Source organism: Primulina eburnea, chromosome 9 (assembly GCF_022965805.1).
Source record: "Primulina eburnea isolate SZY01 chromosome 9, ASM2296580v1, whole genome shotgun sequence".
Lineage (NCBI taxonomy): Eukaryota > Viridiplantae > Streptophyta > Magnoliopsida > Lamiales > Gesneriaceae > Primulina > Primulina eburnea.
The window spans coordinates 34,890,289-34,897,309 of NC_133109.1; the positions used below are offsets into that span (position 1 = coordinate 34,890,289).

General features: G+C 36.2%; 1 long non-coding RNA gene across 1 annotated transcript; it reads left to right on the top strand.

The window, feature by feature from the left end:
* Positions 1-39: 39 nt before the first annotated feature.
* On the top strand, positions 40-4,362 carry LOC140842065 (uncharacterized). The gene is made up of 2 exons (XR_012120306.1): positions 40-2,702; positions 2,811-4,362. It is a non-coding gene; the product is annotated as an uncharacterized lncRNA (long non-coding RNA).
* Positions 4,363-7,021: the final 2,659 nt, after the last annotated feature.

Below are 7,021 nucleotides of genomic sequence, written 5' to 3' on the forward strand. Positions count from 1 at the left end.
ATAGAGGTGTTTGCTCCATTTTTCGACCCTGTATAAAAAGATAAGAAAAGCACAAAGCATATTTAAATAAACTTGCAAAAGATGAAACTAAATGAGATAGTCAGACTCCAGAAGAAACACCAAATTCTGAGAAACCACATATGCATAAAGTTTATATATTTAAGTAAATAAAAAATGTGTTGATATGGTTAGTCTGCCAAAAAAAATATGCTGGCAGATCAAAGTTTGGGGCCATTGGAGATAGTTTTGCCCATTTAGTTTATGGCATATAATGGGCAATCGAAAAAGGCGTCGCCCTGTTCCATGGGTGGCCAGCGCCGATTTGGAGTTGGTTTCAGAAGGGTCAGAAGGTGGAGTAGCCATACCCTATTCTGTCATCGGTTCTGCCTACTCAGATGACACCATGTCGTAAAAGAGAATTAGGGTAGAAAGGAAACATAATTTTATTCATTGATAGAAGGAAAGAATACAAATCAGATTTATAGAATATCATTCTACCAAACTTCCTTAAATTAAGAGATCAATCTAATCTATTTAGTTTAAAACAACAGTAAAAGATAATTCTTATCATATCATGACTACTAAAAAAGATAAATACTAATTCACAGGTTGCAATAAGCTTTACCATATAACAGTGTTTGACAAGGCAATTATCATACAAATCTTAAACCAAAGCTAATTAGGGTGGTTAGAAATTAAAGTTCTAGCGGTTCCCTGATAAATCATACTTAATATCACCATGTCAAGTTAATATTGGCATTTCTCCTCTTAAAGTTTACTACTTCTATATCCATAGTTCAGAGTGCCGTAAGGATTGGTGTTTGATGCGCTCAAACCATCTCAATTGCTCCTTTATGATATGATCTTCCACCAATGCCACCTCCTATGTTGCATAGATATGGGGAAGGCAATCGTATCGAATACGATAAATATTTTATATATATATATATATATATCAACATATATAGAGAGAGATATAATGTCATATTTCATCAACAAAAATATAAAACACCAAATTGATCTTAAGCAAGTAAAAAGAAATCAAGCATCCATGTCGGTCTCATCACCAACAATGGCTTCATCAGTAACTCCAAGTCAAGTTCATCAAGAGATAAATTGGCAATTTCAAGGATAGAAGCACCCTCCACGTCCATGTAATCAAATGCATCCGCTTCAACATCCTACATTTTACTTTTTCCTTCACTATAATGTGGACTCCTACTAGATAAAAGACGAATATCGTAGTCAACATACACCAAATCTTCCGCTATTTGTGGTGTTATTTTTTTCCACTTCAGTGTGTATGAAGTTGTAGGTACTCCAATTTCTCTCACAAAAAGAAGAAGAAGGCTGCCCAAGTAGCTTTAAAGCTAAACTTTGAAGAGTTGGTGCGGAAGCTCCATGGATAACCCACCACTTAGTTGGAGTCTTGGAGTCATCAAACCTTTATCACGCATTGCCTCATTATCAGAAAAATCATCAATGTCTACGGAAAAAGAGGCAAACTCCTCATTGACACTTATTCGTTCTGATGAACATGAGAAAAATCTTTCAATGCACTTTTTCTTTTCTCTTGAAACTTCAATGTCCTTATGATGAAGAAGTCAATTAGGAGATACTTGGAGCAACTCATTGTTATAATATCTATATAAAAATGTTGAAAATTAAACAAATTAATATTTATAATTTGCTAAAACTTAGTTACATTTTTTTGAGTTTCACCTTGGATTCAAAGAATACTCCAAACAATGCAGAGTTGTATTGCTTTTATTCCATCCCTCCATCAGAATATCATGAACCTCATAAAACTTTGAATCTCCACTTTGAGGCCCCTTCGAGATAGCAACCCCAATCTTCTCTATCATTTCATTCCACCACTCATATACTAAATGAAGACAAGGTTGATCATAGTCTACTTTCCTTAGCATCTCATAAATTGAACTTGTGAAAGAAAGTACATAATCAATCATTTTCCAGAATTGATCATCCAATATCTCGTACTTCACTACTCTAGCCTTCACTATATCATCCTCCTTGTACAGATCCCATCTTTCACTAATCAACATGTTTTCAAGAAATTTCTTGATTTGCCTGAACCTTTTGATCATAATGATCGTTGAAGCAAATCAAGTCTCCGCAAGTGAGATGTTCAGTGGAAAGGAGGACGTTGTGAAAAAAATTAATTAAGAACATCTATGGTCTTCATGACAATGGGTGGGACATGGGTTTGGCGGGGAAAGCGACATTCAGAAGTCCTTGGAATTTATCTCTCGTTCTTACCTGGCTTTTCATTTTAGGGCGGTGCCCAAACTAGGAAATATCATTCGTTTTTGAGAGGCTGTTTGGGAGGGGAGGCCTCGTTTAAAGACCGATTTACATCTTTGTTTCAAATTTGCATTTCAACCAACAAACCTATTTGTAACTTCATAGATGTTGTCAATAGTAGTGTCAATTCTTCTTTCATTTGGGATGTGAGGTTTAGAAGAGGTTTTAACGAGGTTGAGTTAGGTGAGTTCACTAATCTTTTAGGAGTCCTAAAGAGAGTCAGACTTGGAAGTGGGTATCGAGGATTTTAGAGTTTGGTTGGGGGGCCCTTTAGGGTTGTTTTCTGTTAGATATTTTTACAACTCTTTCTTCCCGATCTCAAATTTCCCGTTATTCTCCTATTTTCATAATATCTGGAAAGTACACATCCCACAAAAGTTTCAAATTTTCTCGTGGATCGTGGTACAACTCTTTCTCCCCGATCTCAGATTTCCCGTTATTCTCCTATTTGCATAATATCTGGAAAGTACATATTCCCACAAAAGGTTCAAATTTTCTCGTGGATCGTAACCTTGAAGAAACTGCCCACATGCGACTCGGTGCAAAGAAGGTGGTCGGACTGCGTTTTATGCCCGCAATGGTGTTGTTTATGCCGAAAACAAGAGGAGAATCAAGACCATCTACTTCTGCATGGCTCATTCTCGAGTGGTATTTGAAAGAAAGTTTTAAAAGAGCTGGGTTTTCAATGGGCATTTCCGAGGAAGGCACAAGATCTATTTTTTATGGATTCAGGGTGTCCCACAGTGAAAAGATTCTCCAGATTCTGGCATATGATAATTCATTGCATATTTTGGTCGATATGGTTGGAAAGAAATAACAGAATATTTGAAGATGTGTCAGAGTCCGTGGACGAAGTCTAGGAGAAAATAAAATTCCGAGTCTCTAATTGGACGACAAAGTTGTCAGAGTACAATCATTTAAGTATTTCAGACATAGTTAAAGATTGGAAATTTGTATGGTCATGAGATAGTGTGATAGTGTCATAGCGTAGGGCTTTAGAAACTTCTCTTGTCACGCTTTTTGCGGATTACTCATCTGTGTCTATTGTAAAACTTTTCACTATTATGATAAAGTGAGTTTTCTATCAGAAAAAAAGTCTCCGCAAGTGAGAGCGTCTTCAAGTTCGAGTTATCGCCATTGAAGCATCATTTGATACTTATGCTATCCTCTTGCTATCTTGAAAGGCTTCTTTGTTTTGTACAGAGTCGATCGGTGCATAAATATTCTTCAAAGCAAGATTCAGAGTGTGCACAACACAAGGTGTCCACAATATGTATGGGTACTTTGCCTCAACAAGTAACCCAGCGGCTTTGCATATGGGAGCGTTATCCAATACCACTATGACAACATTCTGATGTCCCACTTCATTTATGGAATCAATCAGCAACTTAGAGATGAAACCTTTATCATTGTACTCATCTTCACAATTTATTGACTTTAGAAACATAAGACCACATTCACACACAAATATGATATTAATAAGCGATCTTCTTTGTACATCTGTCCGCCCATCACTACAAATACTAACACTTTTTTGTTTCCAAGCAGCTTTTGTTGGCTCCAACAACTTTTCAATATGAGCCTTTTCTTTTTGAAAAAGTGTAGTTCTGAATAACTTGTATCCGAGTGGAAGATAACCTGGAATCGTTCGTTGAGGAGCCATACTGAACCTCGCAATTTAAGAGTGGAGCTCATCTCTATCATTCAAGTCAAAACCTTCAAGAAGGCCAAGTGTTCCTATTCTTTTCTTTATTAGATCATCATTTTGCGAGAAAAAAGGACTACTACATGAGGATTTTGAAGCCATGTTTGATGATGAAGATGATGAAGGCAATTGGACTTCTTTCGGTTTAGCATTCTTCCTTCTCAATTCAGTGTCATCAACAAGTTGTTGCATATGCTTTATTGGACGTATTGCAAAAGCCAGACAACTATCAATTCCAAAGCCTTTGAGTTTTAATAGGTGTGCTTTCACCCTCGAGTACGATCCTTTGCACACTTTAGTACATATGTTACACGACAAAGTAATATTTCCTCCTCCAGCTCCCTTTTCAATCTTGGTTATAAATTTTCACCTAAGAGAATAATCATATACATCCTCAAGTACACTCTTCTTTTGAAAATTTTCTATTACAAATTAGAGCTTACATGCGACGAGCACTTCAGAGGAGTGGAGCAGAAAGTCAGAAACAATGTGGCGAGCAGCAGAAAAGAGGCAGGCGATAAACTTAATAGGAGTGAAGAGACGATGAGAGCCGAGCAAAGAGTTAAGCAGAATTTTAGAGAGAAGATCGATTATAAGTTTAGGGCTTTAAAAGCCCGATTCTTTTTTATTAATTATTTTCCAATTAGTCCTTAAAAACTTCAACTTTTATCAATTAACCCCTAAAACTTTTAAATATCTGCAATTTTGCCCAAATGTATCTGAACCGAGTCCAAAATGTATCCGGCTTCTCAAACCTACAAAAAATCAACGACTCGGCTTTGCCGTATCCGAAACGCGTATTTGCGTGTCATATTTGTGTCCGATACTTCAAAAAAAATGGGGTATCCGTGCTACTTAGGCCATCTCTAACCATTTCTTTGGTGCGGTGGTTTTTATTCCAATAAATTTATAACTAGCTAACTTAAATTTCATTTCAAAGTCATACTAAACCGTTGACTTATGTAAGCAAAATCATGGATCCCAGTAGCATGGCAAGCAACAAAATATTTCCAATTATCCAACACAAGCAGGAGCTTGAGTCGGCAAACATTCAGAGGTAACTGGTTAGAGTATTTGGAGTTCCATATCCAAACCAGTCATCGAACATGACATCATCCCAATTATACTACAATATTAAGATTACATGTCCGTAGCTCCTTAAATTCAGTTTCTTCTTGCAACTAGGAATTTGAGTTCAATAGAAATGTAACGGAGCATATAAAATTCTATAATAGGATTAAAATTTTTAAACAAAGGATGATGAGATAGTTAAGTTAACTAGAAACCTCTTGATCATTTTCATTAACTGACACTTCAGTGATGAGCATTAAGTGTCCATATCTTTATGCTGCACAATGTGCATATGATAATGACAATGATTTATCACATCCATTGCTTTTGCCCTAGATGATAAACAATACCATTTAGACATCCTATTTTAGATGTTCATGAGACACAGGAAGTAATAAATTATTCCTGTGAAACTGATGAAAAGATTGTGATATGGCCCCTGGAAAATCCATAACAATCTGTAGGACAAGAGCATTCATCGTTTCACTGTTTGAATTGAAGCCACCCCTAAAGTGTCAAAAACAGTCCATAGTAGACAACTCTCCCACCTTTTCCTTGATTTTCATTATGACATTTGGAATTTCCTTTGGAATATTGCTTGTGATGAAACCGCTGCTTCACAAATCTGTAAGACTTTGACATCAGTGAAGTAACAAATCAACTTGTACAATTGTACTCACTTGCGCATACAGAGAGATTTGCAAGGCAAGAATTAATGTAAGACATACCCTCTCTGTGATGCATCACCTTTAAAATTACCACTAAGGTTCTTGTTGTTTGATCTTTTCCAGTTATTGTTGGCCCCATGGAACTCGCCTGCATTACTCTGCAACAATTAATGAAGCTTCCATCACTTCACCATCTAATAATCCAGTTAGTCCAGAGAAAAGAAGAAACGTGGCTAAAAATTTCAGGAATAAGAAAGTTAATTGTTAGGCAAGTAAACAATTTGGTGATTTTAGGTTTCAAAATATAAAAAGACAAGTGCAATTTGTTTTAGAATAGCTTGTTTCATGCATACAGCAGAAGACACTTCAGGTCGTATCACTTCGGCGTTTGCAAAGTACGTGAATTCTCATTATTGAAAAAGAGTTGAGAAATACAATAAAATGAAGGAACATTAGATTCTATGCATTATCAGAAAGCGTCAATCTGTCATAACTATGCCAAAAAGATGGTGATAGGAAACCAAAGACCAAAAAAAAACATTTTCTCTTGAAAAACTTAAAAATAACATAATAAAAGCGGTTAAAAAATTCAATTAACTTGCCTACATTTAAACATATACTGAAATATGGCATGTTCGGGGTTCTTCATTACGATGGTCACATTAAAGAGAATATTTCCATCAGACCGGAACAAGTGTCATGACATTTACACAGTAGCAATCCCCAAGGGTTGGAGAGCAAAATCTTGTACTTGGATTTAAAAATTTCCCAACCAAAATACACCAAGCAGGTGTTTGAGAATGAGCTCGTAAGCATACATTATGTTTCCAAACACAGTTTCTCATAACATACCCCGTGGAAAGTTGTTCTTACAGCAACCCTGGTATCAAGCAGAATGCTAATTCAGAACAATTTTTTTTAATGAGCCTCATTTGATCTCCACACATACATTTTCCAGGAAACAATATCCAGTTTCCATGCAAAAGATGAGGAAAAAGAATGACTGGAAAAATATTGTTTTCAGTTTTCACATGTAAAGAGAATCAATAACATAACTCATATTACGTGACAACAATCTCACTGTACCAACTTCACATACAAGTACAACCAAAACGCAACCTCAAGAAGTAACCTGTAATTTTGCAGCACGAGGAGAATTGAAATGCAGATTCTGTTGATGTTGAGGGGCACCAAAATCCTTTGCAGCATTAACATTACCGTGCAATTGTTTTGAGGCGTTCCCATTCATCAA